Raw genomic sequence first — 24,398 nt, forward strand, 5'->3', positions numbered from 1 at the left:
AAATGAACAATCCCCCACAATTCCAGCGTTTGAGTATTGAGCAATTCCACCAAGATTTTAACAATTATGTGTTGGTGTATCTGTTTTCATATAAGAAAAAATATAAATAGAGAGTGGATAGAAAGAGAAGCAATTGAGATCAATCAAAGGTTCGACCAATCCAAATTACTCATTTTCAAATGTTATCCATACTATAACTGGTATTCCTGTGATCAATTTATTAGTTTTTTTTTTTCCCCACAATTCATATTTCGAATTGGGTTCATCCTTATATTCATTGTATTGGGTATCATGCAATACAAGACTGATATGCAAGACTGATCTAGTGTGAAGCAATCTCAAACTCTTGAGTGTAAGAGTGATATTTTGTGAAGGTTGTGAGTTTTCCTAGGATGTACTTGAGTTTACTATCTTTCATTGTACAATTGCTTTTGTATGTAGTAAAATTTACACATTTTATGAAATTTATTATGTTCTTGAAGTGATTATATATTCCTTGCCAACTAAAAAAATTGTTTATTAGCAATTTAAAGAACGGAAGTTATATCATACTACATGTTGGATTTCAACTCATATTCTTTAGTACGAAATTAATCCATTCAACTTGCACTTCATCAAGTTCAGTTTCCGTGCAAGTCTTTTTTCCATTGAACTGCAGGAGGTTATTTAGAAACAATTAGATAATAAAGAAAATGTACAAGTGCCATGAATATAATAGTAATAAAAGTTTAGAATTTATCTGACATTTTGTTTTCTTAGGATGCTTTGATCTCTAATGAGGTCTTTCATATACCTCATTACATAAAACCCACATTCAACGTTTGTAGGTTGTTGCAGGGACTACATGAAAGCATTTTTATTATTATTAGAAACTACATATAAAGTGTTATGATCAAGCTGAACAACCATTAGCATAAATATAAGTATGATAAAATTAGAGAAAATGATATTGATTACCTGAACTACTTTCCAAACTGGATTGGCCCTCCTCCTTTGGGTAGTTTCATAAATTTTCAAAGCACTTTATAAAAGAAATTCCAAAAGTCAAAATATTTTTAGGCTAACCCAAATTGCTTAAAAATGTACGAACCAGCCAAAATTTCGTGTTTATTACAATTTCAAGGCTTGTGTTAATTTTAGAATTAATCGGATCAAGCAAGTACACAATCATCAATGTTAGATCAATGACTAACAATATCCAATGGTACTTACACTTGAAAAAGTCACAAGTATGAGCTTAATAAGTTTATTATCATTTGAACACATGAAATAAATAGTTTTAGATAATTACCCAATATTATAAAGAATTAAAATCAATTGTTCTAGCATAGCCTCCTCTAACTTCTTGCAAGCAACACTGATTTTGATTTCTCCCCAGCCATAGTTTTTCCACTAACAATACAAGGGTTAACAAATACAAATTGTTTCCTCCAATTGGAAGCCTTCAATACCTGATGGAGATGACTAATAAAAGGAACAAATGTTAATTAAATTCGTAGTTCGTAAAATCTGCAGAAATAGCTATTGATGTAGCAAATTTTCCTTACCTTATGTACAACATGATACATGTAACAGATAATTCTTTTACATGACATATGTACTCCATGTCTACTTTTTGAAGTTGGATATTGATCTCCACCCCAAATATGTCTTTCTCTAGTGGAATGTCTATGGCTTCATCATACTTGATATGCTCAACTAATGAAACAAAAGATTGAATGGACTCTTGATATTTTCCACATTCAATATTAATTGAAGCTCCCTAAGTTTAAAATTTTCAAAATAAACAAATATAAGTCAACTTTAATTTTAAGAAAGTGTAATAAAGTTTCTAAGTTTGAATATTTTACCTCATCACCAACCAATACAAGATTTTTGGGCCAAGAAACAAAAAATCCCACTGTTTCTCCAACAATAAGCATCTCATCTAGGATAGGTATAGGAAGAGGGGCATCTTTTTGAATAACAACTTCAATAGACACACGTACATTGGATTCTCCTAATGGCACCGTATGAATGGCTTCATTGAGTTCAATTCTCTCATACACCGCACCATGAGCAACAATATTTTCAATGGAATCTACCGCGAGTTTACACGGTTTGCCCTATAACACACAAAGTTAACAATGGAACTTCTAAGAATATCACTAACGATATTAGAAATTATAACATCAATATATAAAAACTACACACCTTTCGCTTATTTTGTTTAGGATCTTGAGGTCGAATGTCGTCCTTAGTTCTCACTCTATTTTCTGCTAAGATAGAATCATGCTAAAAATTGCCTCTACCACCACTTTTCAACGTGTTTGAACATTTGCTCTATAACAAATACATAGATAACAACAAAAGCACTAATAAAATCACTAACAGTATTAGAAAATATAACAACTTTAGGTGTTCTAAATGCTACACACCTTTAATATTTTGGGTAAGAGCTTGGGGTGGAATGTCATCTTTAGTTCTCACTCTGTTTTCTGTTGAAAGAAAATCACGTTGAGAATTTCCTTCATAACCATTTCTCAAGGTGTTTGAGCTAACATGTTCAGATTCTAGTGTATATGGTATTTGTTGTTCCACTGTACTAAGCCTAGCTTGCAATTGTACCACCACTGCCTCAAGATCATTATATTTCTTCTCCCAATGTGACTGATTCCCACGTCTAGGCAAGTGAAAGTAGGTGCTAGGTGTGACAGAATTTCCTACACCCCTTACTCGACTAGAATATTCAGGAGTACCCAATGCCATAGTAAGAATGTCATTGCATCCTTCAGTCTTTAAACTCCCATCACTTTTTTGTTTGGTCAACTAATCCTACAATATTACATTACTATATAAGAAAGATGAACAGTTGAGGTAGTATAAAATAAATGCAATCAATACATACAAATATCTTACAATTCTCGCAGCTTGTTCCATAATTGTCTTGTCATCATATTCTTCATTTTTATTTTGACGAGCCTTTTTCCATAGAATGCTTCTGTCCAAATCTTCAGTAGATCCGGTCATACGTTTCTATCAATCAAACATGCATCAATTTTTCAAAATAATCATATCAAAATTGTTATTAAATTATAAAATTTATAACCACTTACATAGTCTTCTTGAAAGCGAGCATAGCCCTTTCGACTAATTCTATGGTCATACTTATTTTGACTTCATCTCTATTTCTGAACCTGGCTCAAAATCTTTAAAAATGTAACATACAAAGTAAATCCAAACGTATAGCATTTAATATTTTTTTTGGGTGAATAAGTCATAAAATAAAATAGAAAATTTACAAGATTACAAGGGGCATGCCACTGTTATTACAGAACTATACAAAGTTTGATGGGTCTAGCATTTAATACTGACATTTTAAATAACTAAAGTTTGATTATTTTTACCTCAAACTCTTCTGATAGTCGCCCTTCAAGAAATGAGTCCCAATGTCTTTTTCAACGAATCCATAAATTGCTAGTGGGTTTGATATGATCTCGGGATTGGACTTGTTTTCACGTATGTACTTGGTAAGTTCTTTCTTGAATGTCCTCCATTTTGAACAAATTGAAGATAACACTTTTTTCTTACTTCTTTCATCCACTTTGTATGTTAACTGAGTAGCGAAAAAATATAATGTTATAAAATTCAAATTTTGTTTGCACTTAAATACAAGTTTAAGTGTCTTACTTACCTCCACACAACTCCATAGTTTTTCTTTCAGTTTACCTGGCACCTCAAACCAGTCTTTATAGCATATCGGAACCATTATGCGAGCCAACACCCCATGATAGCTTGAACATTTGATTGAATTGTTTCCAATCAATTGACCATTCTCGTTATAGTCAATGGCTTTTCATACACCAGAACTCCTATCCTTTATGACATCTAGTAATGTTGTCGAACCTCTGCCTTTTCTTTTATTAGATTTTGGTTCTGTTGCAAGTAACCATGTATCCTCTCCATCAGTAGGCAAGACATGAGAAGTATCCATCCTGTGAATAAGATAAAAAGAAATTTAAGAAAAAAAGGTCAACTAGTTAGACAATTAAATATAAAGACATGAATAAAATGAATATAAGTCAAACATTTTAACATGAAAATACAACACTTAGACATACATTCTTACAAAGACATTTTTTTTTATTTCATCATGGATCATCAAGCCAAGTTCCCTCACAATCTCCTCTCATGTAAGATGACAATGAATCATCAACCATATCTAATGATTCAACTTCTAGCAAAACTTTTGTAAAGCCATGATACTCTATACAAAAATCATTGAACTCATCATCCTTTTCACAGGAATATTGTTTTTGAGGAGGTTCTAGCACAACTAACCATCTCGGATCAAGTTGATCTTGTACATAAAAAACTTGCTTAGCTTGGAAAGCCAAAATGAAGGGATCGTCTTTATGGCCTATCCTCCCTAACTCAACTAATGTGAAACCTAACTCATCCACTTTAATTCCCTTTGTCCTGTCAATCCAATCACACTTAAATACCGAAATCTTGAACATATTATAGTCAAGTTGCCATATCTTAGTAATAAATCCATTGTAACTCATATCCGTAAACACATGGTTCTTATCCTTGTAACTTGTCACTTGCATTGTTGTTGCCACTAAACTAACTCCACTGTTTTGGCTGACTCGAGAGTTATCCCGATCTTTTGTGTGATAACGACAACCATTGATGATATAGCCAGAGAATTTTATAACATCCAATCAAGGTCCTTGTGCTATCCACTTCAGGTTATTTGAGATATTATTTTGGCCACTTAATTCCTTTGAGACCTATATATGGTTGAATAGTTAGCTAATTTTTTTCTTAATAATATTCGGTATTAGAAAATAATAAATGTTGAATTACCCCATTACCTTTTCACGAAGCCAATACATAAATGTTTTATTATGCTCAATTTGTAGCCATTTTTGACTTTGTGATTGACGATGATATTTTAGCTTCAACCAAGCCATATGCTCCCTATCAAATCATGAACATAGCAATATATTATGAGATAAATCTCTAACTTGTGAGAATACAATTGTAAAAAAATGTACATGAAATATTCTTACTCAATGTATGGTTGAATGTCACTTGTATTTTCTAACACATAACGATGTGCTTACTCCCATTCATTACGATCAACAGTAACAACATAACCACTTGATAAAGGCCTTCCAATTTCTATATCATCAACTGTCATGTGTCACGCCCCAAAATTCGGACAATTAAATATTTAATTAGGACTAAACCCCAATAATATTCCATCATCCAAAGCTTAGGGGTGAAACAAAAAAAAAAAAAAACTAAATGCCAACCAAACCATCCACCACAATTAATAACTAACCAATACCTCCAACATTAAAGTAATAATACGTAATCAAAATAACTTAAATAATGTATGGTTACAAACCATGCCAAAATATCCCAATACTAAGGTTATAAACAAAATAAAAAAAAAATACATAAACTACTAACAACCCTAAGCTCAAGAAAAACAAAAGAAGTTCAAACGACATGTCCTACGATCATAGTTATTTCTTGTCGCCACCATAGCCTCAACTAATCTTGCAAAGGAAGCTCGGCTGCACGGTCAAACTACCAATGTATGCCCTCTCAGCACTCTCTATTGGTTAAACATCATGCATCGAAATTAACTCCAAAGACTTCCATTCTTGAATCATCAAAAGAGGCTATAATCCCATGTTGTCGACTAAGTTCATCTGCGACCACATTTCCTTTTCCCGAGTGGTAAAGGATATCGAAATCATAAGTACTGACGAATTCAACTCACCTCTGTTGCCTCATAGAAGGAATCCTGATTGCATCCACTCCAGATAAGTACTCTACGCAAAACTCAACAACTTATTCTATAATATAATATTCAGCAATGCAACCTTCAGGACAATTACGATTACGAACATAACCCTTTAAGATCTTCATGAACCTCTCAAATTGGTACATCCATCTAAAGTGAACTGGTCCACAAAGTCGAACATCTCTAACAAGATGCACTGTCAAATGCACCAAGATATCAAAGAACGAAGGTGGCAAGTACTTTTCAAGCAAACATAATATGACCACAAGATCTTTTTAAGTCTCATCTAATTTTCCCACATCCACCACTTTGCTACAAATAGCATTGAAAAATAAACATAACTTGATAATGGCACGTCTCACATGTTCACTACAACAAAAAGTAGTTTTGGCGACCAAAAATGTAAATTTCGTCGCTGAAAGTAGGACAATTGGCGACTAAAATTGAATTAGCAGCCAAAAGTCTAAAACAGTTTAGTAGCCAAATGTGTACTTATTGGCGACTAAAAATCAGATTAGTCGCTGATTACATGGGTTTTAGCGACTAAAACAATTTTAGTAGCCAAAGGTGAAGGTTTTTGGCGACTAAAAAAGATTAGTAGCCAAAAGTATAGGCTTTGGCGACTTAAAAATGGTTTGGTCGCCGATTGTAGGTGTTTTACCAACAAAAAAAAATGTTGTAGCCAAATGTAAAGGTTTTTGGCTACTAAAAAATTTTTAGTAGCTAAAAGTGGACAATTGGCGACTAAAATTGAGTTTAGTCGGCAAAAGTGGCGGTTTTGGCGACTAAAAATCAGTTTAGTCGCCGAAAGTGGTTATTTTTAGATGGAAATTAATTTTTTTAGCGATTAAATTATTGGTAATAGCCAAAACTAAGGTTTTTGGCGACTAAAAAAAACTTTAGTCGCCAAAAGTGGCTACCTTTTTTTTAATAATTAATTTATTTTTTACATAAATTAAATATTAAATAAAAATAATTATATTTATATATATAGTTTTAAATTAATACGGGTCAATATACTATATAAATAATATATATTGCATATATATTCATGTGATCTTGTGGTGGCATAGTGGAGGGAGTGTGTTGGTAAAGGTGTACAAAGTAGAAGGTCCGTGGTTCGAATCTCAGAAGAAGCAAAAAAATTGGTAATTTTTTTTTTTTTCACAGAAGCACCTTTGGTGACTAAAATTATTAATCGCCAAAAGTCTTTATTTTGGCGACTAAATGGATTAGTCGGCGATTCAGTGAGTGTTGGCGACTAAAAGATTAGTCGCTAAATGTATGATTTTGAAAAGTGTAAATCACTATTGGCGACTAAAATGTTGGTCGCAAAAGAGCTGCTTTTTGGCAACTAAAAATGGACTTTTGGCGACTAAAAATTTAGTCGCCAAAGGTGCTTTTTCTTGTAGTGGTTTAGGTAACACGGATCGTATTGCCACAGGTAGTAACTATTGCATCAATACATGACAATCGTATGATTTTAGACCATAAAGTTTCAAATCTTGCATTGATACACGACTTCCCAGATTTGAAGAGTATCCTTCTGGAACCTTCAATTCCAATAATGTTGTACACACTATTTTTTTCTCCTCCTTAGACAATATGTAACATGCTAGAGGCAAGTATGTTCGCTTCTCCCCAATTTGTGGTGCCAATTCTTCACGCAAACCCATTTCTACAAGATCAAGGCGAGAATTAATTCCATCCTTCGTTTTTTCTAAAATATTAAGTAACGTACCAATGAGGCTCTCACACACATTCTTCTCAATATGCATAACATCCAAATTATGCCTAACATGTAAGTACTTCCAATATTCAAGATCAAAGAATAATGATTTCTTCTTCCAACATTTTGTACCACCAACATCTAATGCTTTTTTATTTTTCTTTCCCCATATGGTTACAAGCCCTTCAACCTTATTTAATATCTCCTCTCCAGTTAATGGTATTGGTGCTAATCCAAACTCTTGCTCACCATTAAAAGCCTTTTTTTTGCCTTCGATATGGATGGTAACATGGAAGAAATTTTTTGTGGCCAGCATATGTGTTCTTCTTACCATATTTTAATCTATGAGAACATTTTCCTTCACTACAAATTGGATTTGCATAATATCCCTTTTACAGTACAACTGCTCAAATTGCCTAGTGCTGGAAAGTCGTTAATTGTCCACAATAATATAGCCTCTAGTCTGAAGTGTTCTTCTTTATAAACGTCATAAGCTTCAACACCTACCTCCCACAACATTTTCAAATCATCAATTAGTGGTGCCAAGTAAACATCAATGTCATTACCAGGTTGTTGCGGACCTGATATTAACAATAATAACATCATAAATTTCCTCTTCATACATAACCACAGTGGAAGATTATAGGTAATCATTATAACTGGCCAACAACTATACCTACTGCTAAGGGAACTGTGTGGATTCATTCCATCTGCAGAATAGCTAATCGAAGGTTTCTTGGCTCTGCAGTGAAATCTAGCCACTTGTGGTCCACTAACTTCCATGATGGAGAATCTGTAGGGTAACACATTGTGCCATCAGAATCTCTTTCATGAGCATGCCATGTCAAATCCTTCACTATTTTTGCTGATTGGAACATCCTTTGAAACCTGGGGATAGGTGGAAAATACCATAAAAATTTTGCAGGCACATCCTTTCTTATTTCAGTGGAATTCTTCTTCAACTTCCATCTTGATGTACCACATGTAGGACATGAAGTTGCATCTTTGTAATCCTTTCTATAGAGTATGCAATCATATGGACATGCATGTATTTTCCCATATCCCATTCCCAATGCAGCAAATGTCTTCCCAACCTCATACATTGATGATGGTATTTTATTGTTCATTGGCAGCATATCACCCAACAATGTCAGTAGATCTGAAAACCCAGTGTGAGATAGGCTATTCGTAGTTTTGAAGTTATATAGTTTAACCAATACAGATAACTTGGTAAACTTTGCGCAACCCGGATATAATGGTTTTTCCGCATCTTCAAGTAATTTCTTAAACACTTCAGGATCAGCCGTGCAATGATTGTATGCATCTTGAACCATTTTTATTGTTTCAGTTACTTTGTCTATGAAAGACATGTCAAATTGTTGTTTGGAAAAATCTTGTTTATTTAAACATGGTGATGCCCCACTGGTGACTGCTTCTCCATGCCATATCCATGTGGTACAACTTTGGTCAATTCCATTGAAAAAGATATGATTTCTCTCGAATAGGTTGGCTTCTCAAGTTTCCACAGACTCTAAAAGGACAACGTATGGATTGAAGATCACTTGCATGGATTATAGAAAAATTAAGAAATTGTTCAACTTCATTATCATAGTCTTTTGATCTTCTATCCTTGAACATTCAATATTTGTCCATTTTAAATGTATTTTTGAATACCTATATCAACAAAGAAATTAGAATATAAAACAATAAACTAGAGGCTACACAATTGATAACCTTAAAGTAATGCCATTGAAAAGGCACAATTTCTTTGATAGAACATTAAATGCCTTAAGCAAACTTGGAAAAAAAATGCAGGATCTTATAACAAATAATTTATCTGATCTATGAATAATTGCAAAGTAAAAAAAAGAAAAAATAATAATAATTCCACAAAGTCTAAACAATCTAGGCATTCTTTTTTTGGGTAAGTAAATCTAGGCATTCATTATTCAATATTATCATTTATATTGAATGTTTCATACCCAAGAGGAGAGGTGCAGGCTTCACACACGGCTAGGAAATGCCCCAGGGCTCAAAGTGGGCTGCCTAACTCACTTAGGTGGTTTGCCTCCCAAAAGAGGCAATAACTGGCAGCAGCAGAACAGCAACAGCAAAACAGCTCTACAGCAGCAGCAATAACTAAGGCAGCAATAGTAGTAGCAACTAAGTGCATGTATTTTCAGCAGCAGCAGCAGCAAAAGCATTAACAAATGTAAGACATGCTCTAGGCTGTAGCTGATATTGCTCTGTTTTGAGTTTGTGGCCTAGGCTGCATCCATTGTGGCTTGGACTGCAGCCTGGTGTTTTGTTGAAGTTGAGTTTGCAACCTGGTCTGTGGCTACAGCTCAGGCTGCGGCTCTGGCTGTAGCTTGGCCTGCACTTGCTGCTCTTACTTAGACTTGTTTTGTAACAAATGGCGCTCTTGCTTAAACTTGTTTGGTTTTTACTTGTTGGGGGTGATAGACTCTTAGTCTATGTATATTATTCATCATAAGAAGCATGAAAATGAGTAGTAGGCCTCAAGAAATGTTGGCCCAAGAATGGATCCAAGCATGAGCCATGTTCTTTACTTCCATACCTTAACCACAAGTAGAATTCTGGTTGTCCTTGGGTTGGCTTTTAAAATATGTTTCCTTACAGTGTAGGCCCATATGGTTAAGGCTTTATGAGGAGTTTCCATCTAGTATCTGCAGATGCACTGAACTCCTTAGTTGCACTTGTTTGAATTTGTGAGAGAAATTTAAGTCCCACTTTTCCTATCGATGCTTTGTGTGAATGTCATTTTCTTTGTGCATGTGTAATTTGTTTCTCTACTTCTATTGTTTTTTTTTTTTTTCCTTTGATTATGGAGGTTTGCGTTTCATGTATGATCTCCTTTGTTTATTCAGACATCTTCTCTAATTATATGTTTCTAGTCACATGTTCTAGTTCACATTTTTTTTCCTTTATTATTTGTACTGATTAACTATCATTTTCCTGAAATGGCAGGGCAACACAAACTTAGAGTCCATTCAGATTATTAAGAAGCCTGGAGGATCACGGAAGGATTAACTTTTAGATAAGGGGTGAGGCATCTGAAATAATGAAATTCATTGATGTGTTAGCTAGTTGTGCTTGCATACCTAATATAGAGTGGTGCCTACTGCTTTTTCTGGACTCTTGGCTCACATGCTGCTTTGTTTTATGCTTTCTTCGGCTGTCTTAAAACTCTTAGTCCTTATTTACCTTGGGAGTCTTGTTTGTTTGTTTCTGATATTTTTTGACATGTTTACAACTACATAGATAGCTTTGTGCTGAATTTCCTTTCGGTTGCTAAGACAAGCTAGGAACTAGGAAAACTATAAAAGGTGGAATTTTTTAGTCTTAAAATTTTCATTTTTTAAAGGTTTCTTAGCATATAGAAACCTCAGCGTACCTCAGTTACTAAATTTTGCTTCATTGAGTTGGTTATCTTCTACTCTGGATACTAAACTTCTAATTAGTATCTGTATGACTCTTAACTGGAAAAAATGAGCATATCAAGTATGTTCCCACACCATCTTGTTGTTATTAGATTTCCATTTGGGGCAAGTATTGGCTATGAATTCCTTTATAGAGGGGAACGTATTTGATATGCTAAAAACTCTCTCTCAACATAACAATAGAGGAATATGTGTTTGTGGAGGTGTGGAACATAGCTGCTATAGCTAAGCATGTTTGGTTTTTACTTGCTGGGGGGTGATCAACCCATGTGGTGTCATTGAGTGAAATCTTATTTGTTAAAGGGAATAGTTTCTAGAGTGTTAAATCTCCCAGTGACCCTTCTTGGATTTGGAGGAAACTACTGAAATTGAGAGATGATTTGTTTCCCCTTATAAAGTCTATTATTGGGGCTGGCTCTGATACTTTCCTCTGGCATGATAATTGGCACCCTTTGGGCTCTCTCTTGGCTAAATTTGGGGCAAGAATTATCTATGATTCTGCTCTAAATAGTCAGACTAAGGTCAGCTCCATTGTTTCTAGTTCTGGTTGGTCTTGGCCTATTACATCATCATGGGAAATTAGGGAGATGATCAGCTCTACTCCTGTTGATTTCTCTCTCTCTCTCATTTGAACTCTGATAGACTTGTTTGGCTCCCTAGGCACGATGGTATATTCAGCATTGGTTCTTCTTGGAAGCAATGGAGGGTTAAAAGTCCTAAAGTGGGTTGGGTTGGTAGTCTTTAGGGCACTTACTGAATCCCTAAGGCCAGTTTTGTGGTTTGGTTGGCTATTCTTGGTCGTCTTAATACTGGGGATAGGGTGGCTACGTTTGGTAATATCTCAATGACATTCATTGATTGAACAAGATATGAACAATATTATGTGAACATAATATGGAATGTGTGTGCACCATTACATCAATTTAAGAGTTTCAACTAGTGTATATATAGTTCAAGAGCATTTAGATAGCCCGGTGATTGGGCCTTTACCCGGGATTCAATTCCCACCCCTATGTAACGAAGTTCGTCTTTTTGACAGAAAAAAAAAATGCAAGGACAAAAACTAGTATAATTCATATACGAGAGCAACGCAGGAGGTAACTCAATGATCGGGGTGATCATATGGTTGCAACAGAAGAAACAATCAAGTTTTCATTTTTTCTTATTTGCGTCTCTATGAGACTGCCTTCTTAACACTTTCATAAATGCTTGTCTGCAACATTACATAATGTATGTACATATATTATGATCCATACATAACTGTAAACATATGGATAAATTAAAGGAAATAAAAAAGAAAGGAACGACAAATTAATTATTATCACGCAAAGAATTTTATGTTATAATAATGGAACTTGATCGTTTCTTTGAATGGAGTTAAAATTCGATTTGATGTCCTTACTTTGAATCAAACAGAACATGCTTTTATGAACTTGAAGTTGAATTTGAATGGAAAAGCATAGCCAAAAAATTTCAAATTAAAGTTTTTAAAAGAAAAGTTTGAGCAAATTCAAACAAAGCAATTGGGGGTGAGCAAGACAAAAGGGATAAAGGCAGCATCTGTTTTAATCTTTTATCAGCTTTGTGAAAGATGGAATATCAATTCAGCATACCATTAAAAACTTGGAAAAACAAATTAACCAAATAAAATATTTGCTAATTATAGGCCTAAATTTGGATTTAATTACTCTTGACACTTCAGAGAAGCAAAGCAAATCAAGCCCATATATGGGATTATTTTATGGTGTTTCCTCTATAAATTTTATGTTTAGGCCTCGTTTGGGAACTCTCCCTTTTAGCCAAAAAGTCAAAAAGTTACTAAATTAGCCAAAAAGCCAACAACCCATACCAAAAAATCAAAAATTCTCTTTTCTCTCTACTTTTTGTACATCTTTTTGTAAAAAACCAGAAAGTTATCCCAAACATACTAGTTTTTTTTAGCTCATATTTTAGCCAAATAGCCAAAAAGTTACTAAATTAGCCTGTTCCTAAACGGGGCCAGGATGTAATTTATATGAAAACAATCCTTTTTTATTGGGCAAATTATACATATGATCCCTATAATTTGTCTATTGTATCAGTTTTGTGGTTTGGTTGGCTATTTCTTCTTCAACTCTTTGATCTTGCTTCCATGTTTTCAACTCAAAGGTCTATAGCTGCTATCAGAAGGTGGGCTGAAGACCAACATGGATCCAATTTGCTTGTGCCAAAGCTATTATGGTTTAATGTTGCCCCTTCCAAAACCCAGTTTTTTGGCTAGTTCACCTGGCAATGGAGGGTGAAAATAGCTTACTATTTGCACAAAAAAAATGGTGCTCTAGTAATGTATGCCCTTTTCTGTAAAAGTGAAGTTGAATCTAGAAACCGTGTTCTGTTACAGTGTTCCAAAGTGTGGAATATGGTTTGAGCTACTAAATTAGTGTGGTTTTGCAGCACAGTAGCAGCAAAAACAACTCTGCAGTAGTAGCAGTTACTAAGTGCAGTAGCAGCAACTAAGTGCAGCAATAGCAAAAGCACTAAATTGGTGGAGATGCATTCGAGGTTGTTTATAAACAAGCATGCCTCGAGAGCAAGGCAAGACTAGAGGAGTGAGAGGAAGAGAGCGGCCGAGGCATTAAAGTTCTGGTTGGGATTGCCTAATTCTTATTATGAGAGCGAGTGGCGGCTTGAACCTAGAGAGAATTATGTTTATGATTCTGTATAATCATCAGTGGAAGGAAGACTGTCTATCTACTACCTCTCTCAGACTTTATTATAACCAGCAAACGTATGTACTAGGTACAACCCGTTTTCTAAAAGCAAAAGTGTATTTCAACCTTGTGAAGCTTGAAATTCAAATGTAATTTATCATTTGATTAATGTAATATATTAAATAGATTCCTAAGCAATCCAATATTGAGGTTCAGGAAGAGGGATATTTGCCTTGTTGAAATTGCATTGAAAATTGGATTTAAAATACAAGCATGTCTACAAGTAGATATATTATATTACAATATGTAACATTACAACATATATAGACATTATATCCACATGTTGTCCATCGACTACACCTTTAGGACTAAACTTGGGCCATAGCTCACAAACAAAATTGATGAAACAGAAGAGATCCAAGTGAATGGAAAGAAACAAACGATGAATTCAAATTTCATTTGAGAAAGGAATGTTATAAAAACAACACCATCCATTAAGCTTGTTATCTAGATGGGAAGAGAAAATCTGATTATGAGAGAAATTGAGAAGAATAAGAATTTCAATAAGAGAAGGAAATATAATAAAAGAAAATAAACTAGATAGAGGTGTTTCTCTAGGAGATATTGTCTAATTTCGACTCAAAAGAGAATATTAAACAACCACATCACTATGGAGATTAAGGATTTCTGCTAGTAAGCAATGCTTCAAAATACCAAGCAAGTCAAAATGAATGAAATGAACAGAGAAACCAACTTGAACTCTAGCTAATCTGCAAATTACTTCATAAAAGAAAAGTAGATCATTTTTCCAATATACACATGTTAAATTTTGTTATTCAAGATTTCTTTAAACACCCTGCTGCAGAATGTGCTTGGTTAAATCCAATGTGCATTATATGTCAATAACACATCGCACATTTTAAAATCCAAGTAACATTTGGGAACTTCAAGGCAACAATCAGTGATTGGCCAAACAGTGTAGTAATGCCAAAAGCCAATCATATTACACATGAAGTATTGCTACCAAATTAAAAGAAATAGAGAAGCAATATAAACAATATTTTCCCAAATATTGTTTTGTTTTTGTCAAATAAATATATTATATATATATGTATGTATGTATCGTCACTAGTGTAGTGGAGTTGCATATTCTATAAAGCAACTAACATAGACCCGCCTTCTGTAAAGCCCACCAACCATTAACATAAACCTTACCAATTTCAGCTTTGATTTACAGACACGTGTCATTACCACCCGAAGACCCTCATTCACAATGAAAACCTATAAAAGTTGAAACAAAATGTCTTACAGGACTTCTTGCCAAACTATTTTATAAAGTATGTACTTCTCACAAACTTTATATCTTATACCCTCCTTAAATTGAATTTATCACCAATTTTCGTAAAATTATATTCATTAGAAATAAGAATTATATGGGATGCAATTAATTATAAAATTTTTGTTGATGGACCATATCTATTTTTCATTACAAAAAACTAAAAACAATTCTAAACACCATTGTTAATATTGAAAAAATTTTGTAAAACATGTATTGAAATGTCAAAAAATATTTTGAATATTTTAAGAGTACGATCTCTTCCATGGTATTATGATTAGTGGAAAATATGAAAAGTATTATGATTTTATATTAGATAATTGAAGAATATGAAGGGATATAATGAATGATAATTAGTGAAGGAGTATGACTATATTTTTTGTAAAAAGTATATTAAAACTATAAATATTTTGATATTTTATTTTTCTCATTGACACCCATTAAAAAGACTATTTTTCATTTATTAGCATTAGATGTTGTGGAGAGTAAAAATACAAGGTCAGCCGCAGTCGATAGTATTAGGCCAAGTTTGGCATGTCCAAAAAAAGACAAAAAGTCAAAAAGTTATTCAAAAAGTTAAAAAGTTATTACTATTCACTAAAAAAATATTAAAAAATTAATTCTACATAAAAAGTTACAAGATAGATGTGACCGGTTCACATCTGGGCTGCCTTTTTTTAAGAAAAATTGCACAGTTGGGGTGTAATTTTAACACACTGTTGTTTGGCTCGTGGAGGCCCATCACGGGTCTCGTTTTGATAATCTGAACCATTCAATGTATAGAACTCGCCGAGTACTATATGTCTGTAAAAAATCACATTGATCGAATATCGCTAACTATGTGATCAAATCAATTTCGTATAAAAAATGATGGTGTTATAGTAACGGTTGAAAAAAAAACTAATCTGATCAGATAGCTATCGATATCCGATCAACGTGATTGTTTATAGACATATAGTACTCGATGAGTTTTACACATTAAACGGTTCAGATTATCAAAACGGGACCCGTGATGGCCCCCACGGGCCGAACAGCACCATCCAGTGCAATGTCCGAAAAGTAGCCAATCATTTCTTAGCATCAATTCATCTGCCCAGATGGTACCGTTGTCCAACTCACCCTCCTAATCTTCTCCTACACACTAATTTATATAATTTTTTAATACACATTTTTTCATAAAATGTCAAAAAGTTAACCCAAACAATCATCTTTTTTTCCTCAACTTTATAGTCCAAAAAATCAAAAAGTACACTTATTGAAGACACCCCAAAACCCCCTTACTCAAGTAAAATGAAGGGTCAGGCCGTAATATCTCAAAAGCAAAGACATCCTTCTAGAAGGATATCCTCAAAAATAGTGAGGACGTCAGATGTGTACTCATCCAATAATGAAACACAGAAGGTGGGCTACGACATTGACGAGAAAGCACCGTGTGATCATTTTTCCATCCGACGAGCAGTGGGGTGTTTTGAGAACTTCTAAAAAAGTTAATTTTTTTGATTTTTTTAATTTTTTTTTACTTAAATAAAAAAAAATCAGTTTTCAACCCACAAAAAAAATTCATTAAATTAAAAAAAAATTAAAAATCAACTTTTTACTAATTTCCCAAACATCACAATGTGCAATTCAACTTAGTTACTATGCCACATCATCTTGGCCATTCAATGAGCAGAGATCTAATGGCCTACAATGAAGACAATTTGACCACCAGCACAAGTGACTTCTGACATAAGAAGGGAGCAAGGATCCTCTCCTTACCTTCCCTACATCATTTCTTTCTTGTAATGATCAAGATTCATTTGAAGAGAATTCAATGGTGTAGATCATTTCAAAAAAATTATTTTTTAATTTTTAATTTTTTAAGTAAAGTTATCTGAGCCATTAGATTTTCTTAAGATGAATCTTGACCATTGTAAGGAGAGAGTGATGTAGAGAAGGCAAGGAAGGAATCCTTACTCATAAGAAGGACCATTTGATTAGAAAATGAATGGACCTGACATGGGTAAGCCCATAAAAGATACAGCCCATCACTTAGGGCCCAATGCATAATTCAAATACTAAATCCCAGCGTTGCTAGAGCTTAACATGGCATCAAGAACCAATGACACTTAGACATGTGACAGGTGAAGGACAGGCCACATAAGCAGACAAAGATCCTGCAAAGTTATTGCACTGTACATCAGCCATTAATGAAATCCCTTACAGCATTTATTGCAATAACCCCTCCCCGTCGAGACAGAACGGCCTCACCATGAACAAGGTAAGCTAAAGCATAGACTTTTGGCCAAGATGGCAGGTCGGAAGGGACAACGAAATGATTACCAAAGGATATAGGCAGACGTTGAAGACAAGAAGAAGGTTAAGCTTTCTATCTCTAATCTATCTCCACATTCCACCTCTCTTTCTAACTTGCTCGTCCGAGGGTTCGCTGTGGAACTTCCCGTTCCCCATTCCCCGTTGAACTCTTGTGCAGGTCTTCAGGTGGGCTTCGAACCCCGGGCATTGGTTTGGGAAGCGTGGATCAGTCAGACCCGTTCCATCTGAAACACGCTACATCATCAGTTGGTGCCGTCTGTGGGAATCCTTGCTGTTGCGCGCACCAGTTGTGCTCATTGCCGTTGGAGACCGTTTCCTAGTAACCTCTTCCTCGCGCCCACTAAGGTGGATGGTCACGACTAGATCCATGGCTTCTCACCACAATGTTGCCGATCACCAAGCCGACCCTCCCAATCCAAACAACACCCCACAGTATTTCACCGAGCTCACCAACAGCATCAACCGCCTGGCCGAGCAAAACCAAGCGCTGATTAATGCTCTACTCCAAAGAAACCTTCCTATGCCTCCTCCACCACCTCCAGATATTCCATCCAACCAAGAACGAGCCCTGAGCCATACTATCCAGCAGCCCCATCCACCCAACTTGGAAGGCTTGCGACCCCCTTCCCCAGATATGAACCCTCTACCTCGGGTCCCACACCCATCGGCCCCGGCACCCACCCCCGAGGGACAGGCCAGTAGCGTCCAGCCTCCGCTCCAGTCCAGAGGTGACAACGTCCCTTTCTGGGACGCAAAATTCCGAGCCATGAAGCTCCAGCTCCAAGGAGTCATGCAGAATATACTGAATAAACCATCTACCACAAGCAACTCACCATTCGTTGCCTCCATTCGGGACAAACCTCTACCTCCTAAGTTTAAAATGCCCACGATCGACTCTTTCGACGGTACATCAGACCCAGTCAATCACTTGGAGACCTACAGAACCCTCATGATCCTCCATGCATTCCTTGATGAAATCATGTGTCGGGCTTTCCCCGTAACACTCAAGGGGTCAGCTCGACTTTGGTTTAGTCAACTGCCAGCAGACCCTGTTTCCACTTTCCAGCTGCTCAGTGACTCATTTCTCAGCCATTTCATTGGAGCCCAGCGCCAGCGGCGTCCGGGAACCCAGCTCCTCAACATCCGTCAGACTAAAGGGGAGTCGCTACGCAGCTTTGTCACCTGCTTCAACACTGAAGCCCTGCAGGTAGCGGAAAATGATGACAAGGTCATCCTCACGGTGTTCATGGCCGGCCTACGATCATTTGATTTCCTCTTCTCCCTCTCCAAAAACCCCCCGACCTCCATGGCAACCCTACTTTCCAAAGCCCAAAAATACATGAACGCCGAAGATTCCCTAGCCGCCCGCCAAGATCCTACAGCCAAAAACCCGACCCCCAAAGAGAAGAGAAAGGACTCAGAAACCAGAAACACCCAGTACAATAACCAAACACCTTAGTATACCGACCGACCACCCTGAGCTGACCGGTCGACACCAACCCGACCGCCCGGCCAGTTCGAACGATACACACCCCTCAACTCCCCCATAAAACAAGTCTTGAACCAAATTCAATGAGATTATCCCCTAAAATGGCCCCAACCATCACTGTCTCCTTCCACCCGGCGAGACCAGTCCAAATACTGCCACTTTCATCAAGACCACGGCCATAACATGGAGGAGTGTGTTAACCTCAAAGACCAGGTCGAGGGCTTGATACGTCAGGGACATCTCAGTCGATTCACGGAAGTCCGCCCTCAGTAGAGGCAAAGGACTGAATCTGTTAGAAACAACAGCCGACGCAACCCTCCCCGGCAACCCGCATAACCTAATCAAGGTCATGATCACCCTCCACAGCAACCCCGGGCACAAGGGAACCCCACCCCCCCTGTTGGAGAGATCAGAGTTATTGTCGGCGGCTTGCTTATGGAGGACCATCTCGCTCGACTCAGCGGACAGAACTCAGAAAAATAAGGCAGGGCTCAGACAAAGAAGTTGTCACATTGGACCGACCTTCTAAACAGCCCAAGCAGTGGACAGAGCCTATCACCTTTACGGACGCTGATTGCACAGGCACCCGTTACCCCCATGACGATCCTCTCGTCATTTCTGTCCTTCTCTCCAATTACAAGGTCAGACGGGTTCTCGTCGACAACGGCAGTTCTTCAGACATCATCTTCCTTAATGTCTTCCGCTAGCTCAAGATCGGGGAAGAAAGTCTCTCCCCTCTCCAAACCCCATTGGTCAATTTTACTGGAGATTAGGTGACCTCCATCGGCTCCATCGATCTTCTCATCACAATTGGAGAATACCCACGGCAGACCACAAAGTTACTCACCTTCCTCGTCGTCGACTGTCCCTCTGCTTACAACATCATCCTCAGCCGCACTGCCCTAAATGCTTTCCAAGTTATCACATCCACTTTCCATCTTGCCGTCAAGTTCCCCACCGACCTAGGGGTCAGCACAGTAAAGGGAGTGTAGACCGTGGCCAGAGAATGTTACGTCGCTTCACTTAAAGAGGTCAAGCTAAAGGAGGCTATGATCATTGAAGGGCTCAACGTCAGGGACGAGGATGAGCTGGTCAGGGGGGAACCAGTGGAAGTGCTTATCGAGGTTCCCATCGATCCCACCAACTCGACAAAAACTACCAAGATCGGTAACCAACTGTCCCCCCAAGCAAAGGCCGACCTTATTGCCTTCCTGATTGAGCACAACGACGTATTTGCCTGGACCCACTCCGACATGTCGGGTATTGGCCCCTCCTTCATAACCCATCATCTCAGCATTGAGCCCCACTTCCGATCCTTCCGCCAGAAGCAGCGCATCTTTCACCCGGAGCGCAACACTCTTATCGCTTCCAAAGTAGATAAGCTCCTTGAAACACAGTTTATCAAAAATGTGGACTACCCCAGATGGCTGTCAAATGTGGTCCTGGTCTGTAAAAACAACAATAAACGGCGACTCTGTGTCGACTACTCTGACCTTAACCGAGCTTGCCCCAAAGACAGTTATCCCCTTCCTCGCATAGATCTGCTCGTTGACACCACGACCAGCCATCAAATGCTCAGCTTCATGGACGCCTTCTCTGGGTACAACCAAATTCTGATGCACCCGTCTGACCAGGAACACACCTCCTATATCACTGACCAGGGAACCTAGCATTATTGTGTCATGCCATTTGGGTTGAAAAATGCCGGGCCCACTTACCAACGGTTCGTCAACGCTGTCTTTCATCACCAGATAGGCCAGAACATGGAAGTATATGTCGACAACATGCTAGTCAAGAGCAAGTTCTCCATTGATCATCTAGCCGATCTGCGAGAGACCTTCGGCACCCTACGAAAGTATTAAATGAAACTCAATCCGGAGAAATGCACCTTCGGTGTAGGATTTGGGAAATTCTTTGGTTTTTTGGTCAATCAGCGAGGCATCGAAGCTAACCCCGAAAAGATCAAGGCCTTGATAGAAATGCAGTTGCCTAGAATGGTTAAGGAGGTTCAGAGGCATACTGGCAAAGTCGCCGCCCTCAACCGCTTCATTTCTCGCGCAACGGACAAGTGCCTCCCCTTCTTCAAAGTTCTTCGGCAAACTTTTGAGTGGACGACAGAATCCGAAGAGGCCTTTCAGCAATTGAAGCAGTGCATGGCCAACCCCCCTTACTTTCTCAGGCAGTCACGGGTGAACCCCTTTTCCTCTACTTAGCCGTGTCAAACACCGCTGTCAGTACAGCATTGATCAGGAAAGACAGCTCTGTTCAACGACCGGTCTACTACATCAGTCAGGTTCTCAGGGGAGCAGAACAAAACTGCCCATTGTTTGAAAAAATGGCCTTAGCCTTGGTCATAGCCTCAAGACGACTCCGACCTTACTTCCAGGCCTACCCCATTGTCGTCCTCACTGACCAACCGTTGAAGAAGATAATGCAATAACCAGAGTTGTCCGGCCGACTTATGCAATGGCCAGTCGAGCTCAGCCAATTTGACATCTCCTACCGGCCTCGAACGACGATCAAGGGGAAGGCTGTCACCGACTTCATCCTAGAGTTCACTAACCCCACTCCAATCACGGTTCCCCCGCCCCCGCAATCCCATACTGAGGCAGAAGACCCCCACTATTGGACCCTCAACGTCGACGGATCATCATACAAAGAAGGCAGCGGGGCTGGTCTCATCCTCTCCGCTCCCGAGGGTGGTTATTTCAAGTGTGCTCTCCGTTTCTTATTCGACGCAAACAATAATGAGGCTAAATATGAGGCACTCATCGCAGGTCTACGCCTCGCCAGAGACATTGGTGTCAACCATATCCAAGTGTTCAACGATTCCCAGCTCATTGTCGGACAAATCATGGGGGAATTCAATGCCAAGGAAGACACAATGCGGGCATATAGGGATATTGCACTCCCCCTTGCTCGCCTCTTCAATAATTTCCACATCAAGCACATTCCTTGGACGAAAAATTCGAAGGCAGATGAAATGGCTCAGTTAGCTTCTGCCGACCAATCAAACCTCAGCCATGGTGTCCGCCTCGAATATCTGGCTCACCCTGCCATTTCCCCGAACCAGCAGCAAGTCCATTTCCTTCAAAACGAACCTATTCCATGGGCGGCCGACATCTTTCTATTTTTTACAAAGGGGGAACTTCCAGACGACAAGCACCAGGCCGCCAAAGTTAGGGTCCGGTCATCCAACTACATCCTTACCAGCGATCTCTTGTACAAACGTGGCTTTTCACGCCCATACCTAAGATGCCTCAACCCTGCTCAAGCGACCTACGTGATGAGAGAAGTCCTTGAGAGGGTCTATGGTAATCATTCGGGTGCTAGGTCACTAGCCCACAAAATATTCTGCACTGGTTACTTCTGGCCTACTCTCAACCAAGATGCCACTAAATTCGTGCTTAAATGTGATAAGTGCCAACGTTTTGCCAACATCCCTCATGCTCCTCCTGCAGAATTGATCACACTTTGCAGCCCTTACCCATTCGCCAAATGGAGGATCGAACTAGTTGGCCCATTGCCCACTGGCCGAGGCCAAACCAAATTCGCAATTGTTGTCATTGATTACTTCACTAAGTGGGTGGAGATGGAACCCCTTACCACAATTGCCGAGCGGAACACCACAATGATTCATCTGGCAGTCGATCGTGTGCCGATTTGGCATCCTTCAAGCCATCGTCTCTAACAACAGTAAACAATTTGACAATGCCAAGTTCAGGAAATTCTGTGCCGAACTTCAAATCCAGCCATGTTTCTCATCCCCAGGTCATCCCTAAGCCAATGACCAAGTTGAGGTTACCAACCGTTCTCTTCTAAAGATCATCAAAACTAAGCTGGAAGCTGCTAAGGGACTCTGGGTGGAGGAATTACCAAACGTACTCTAGGCGTACCTTACTACAGCACGAACCCCCACTGGGGAGACCCCCTTTCGCTTAACATACGGCGCTGAGGCGGTCATCCCATTGGAAATCGGTCTGCCTACCCCGTGGGTTCTGCACCCAAATCCCGAACTCACTGAAGAACTGCGTCGAGCCGACCTAGACCTGATTGAAGAACTCCGAGAAACCACTGCTATCAAATGGGCCTCATATCAACAGAAGATGAGAACACACTACAACCGCAAAGTCCGACCGAGGGAGTTCGCCGTGGGGGACCTTGTTTTACGCGAAGCAACTCTTGCCACCAAAAATCCAGCTAAGGGCAAGTTAGCAGCCAAGTGGGAGAGGCCTTACGTTGTTAAGACCAGACCTCGTCCGGGCACTTACCGACTCCAGGACATGGAAGGTCGAAATCTCCCACATCCGTGGAACGCCGAGCACTTAAAGTGTTATTTTCAGTAAAGCCCTATTTTTGTATTGATCAATTGCTGTATTTTCTTTTTGACAATCTACGCACTTGAATGTTCTTATTTTATTCTCACATGGTGTAAATTTATGATCAAATGGGATGCACCTTAAAAGACAACAATCTTATATCTCAGTTATCTATGTGGTGTTTCAATAACACCCTGCTTGCAGCCTCTGCCAGACTGAGTCACTTACAGCCTCAGCCAGACTGAGCACTAAGGGCTCAGCCAGACTGAGTTACTTAAAGCTTCAGCCAGACTTAGCACGAAGGGCTCAGCCAGACTGAGTTAATTATGGCTCAAGTATTCTTACAACTTCATGTTTGTAGCATAGTTGTCATACTTGGTCCAATTCCAGGTCCATGCTTTTACGCCTCTTAACATTCTTTACATTTTTAGCTTTCATTTGCCAACCATTTAAAACTTCAAGACTCTCACACTTTAAGACCTTTACATTTCAACATTCTTACTGTTAACATTGTTTGCATCATAATTTTCTCACACGCTAGATTGGCTCCCTACTTCTCAATTTTCACTACGATTTATTCACAAGCCTTATTTGAATAACCATTCTCAGATTTACAAAAATAAAAGCCACAGTGTGACAAACATAACTCAAAATTTTATTTATTCACAAACTTATACATAAGTTTACTACAGAAATTACCAAAAAAAAAAAAAAAAAACAAACAACAACGACAACAAAACAAAAACAAAAACAACCAAAATTCTATTTACACATTTTGTTCACACCAATCATTCATCTTCACTTGAGGCAAGGTCCACTTCGTCAACACCCTCGTCTAGGGGGGTCTAGGCCACATCGTCTTCGTCTATCCTTACGTTGTTGAAGTCCAAGTCTGGGAACAACTCTTCTACTTTGCGCTTGAAAGTCTTCCATCGACTGTCCCAGAACTCAACCATATCGTGCTTGTAGAAGTCCAACCGCTGGAAGCTCTGGATCACTTCTTCTTCACTCCTGCTCCCAGCGGTCGCTCCCGACGGGCCAGCCCCCCCAGACCCCTCTCTTCCCAAGTTGCTGGCGATCGCAGCATCGATAGCCATCTGGAAGTCAGCGAACCCCTTGAACTTCTCTACTGCTGCGACACAAAGTCGAGGTACACTGCCCTCTTAGAGGCTAACTTGGTCTTTTCTTCCTCTAAAGCCTTCTCCAACCCCGCTTTCTCCTCCATTGACTTGGCCCGCTCGTCTGCCAACATCCT

The 24,398-nt window shown here is 38.5% G+C and overlaps 1 pseudogene; it reads right to left on the minus strand.

The window, feature by feature from the left end:
• Positions 1 to 4,130: 4,130 nt before the first annotated feature.
• LOC145800597 (uncharacterized) lies at positions 4,131 to 9,185 on the minus strand (annotated as a pseudogene).
• Between the last annotated feature and the right edge of the window lie 15,213 nt (positions 9,186 to 24,398).

This window comes from Camellia sinensis, chromosome 10, assembly GCF_055761805.1.
Source record: "Camellia sinensis isolate YWXY chromosome 10, ASM5576180v1, whole genome shotgun sequence".
In the NCBI taxonomy this organism is placed as follows: Eukaryota; Viridiplantae; Streptophyta; class Magnoliopsida; order Ericales; family Theaceae; genus Camellia; species Camellia sinensis.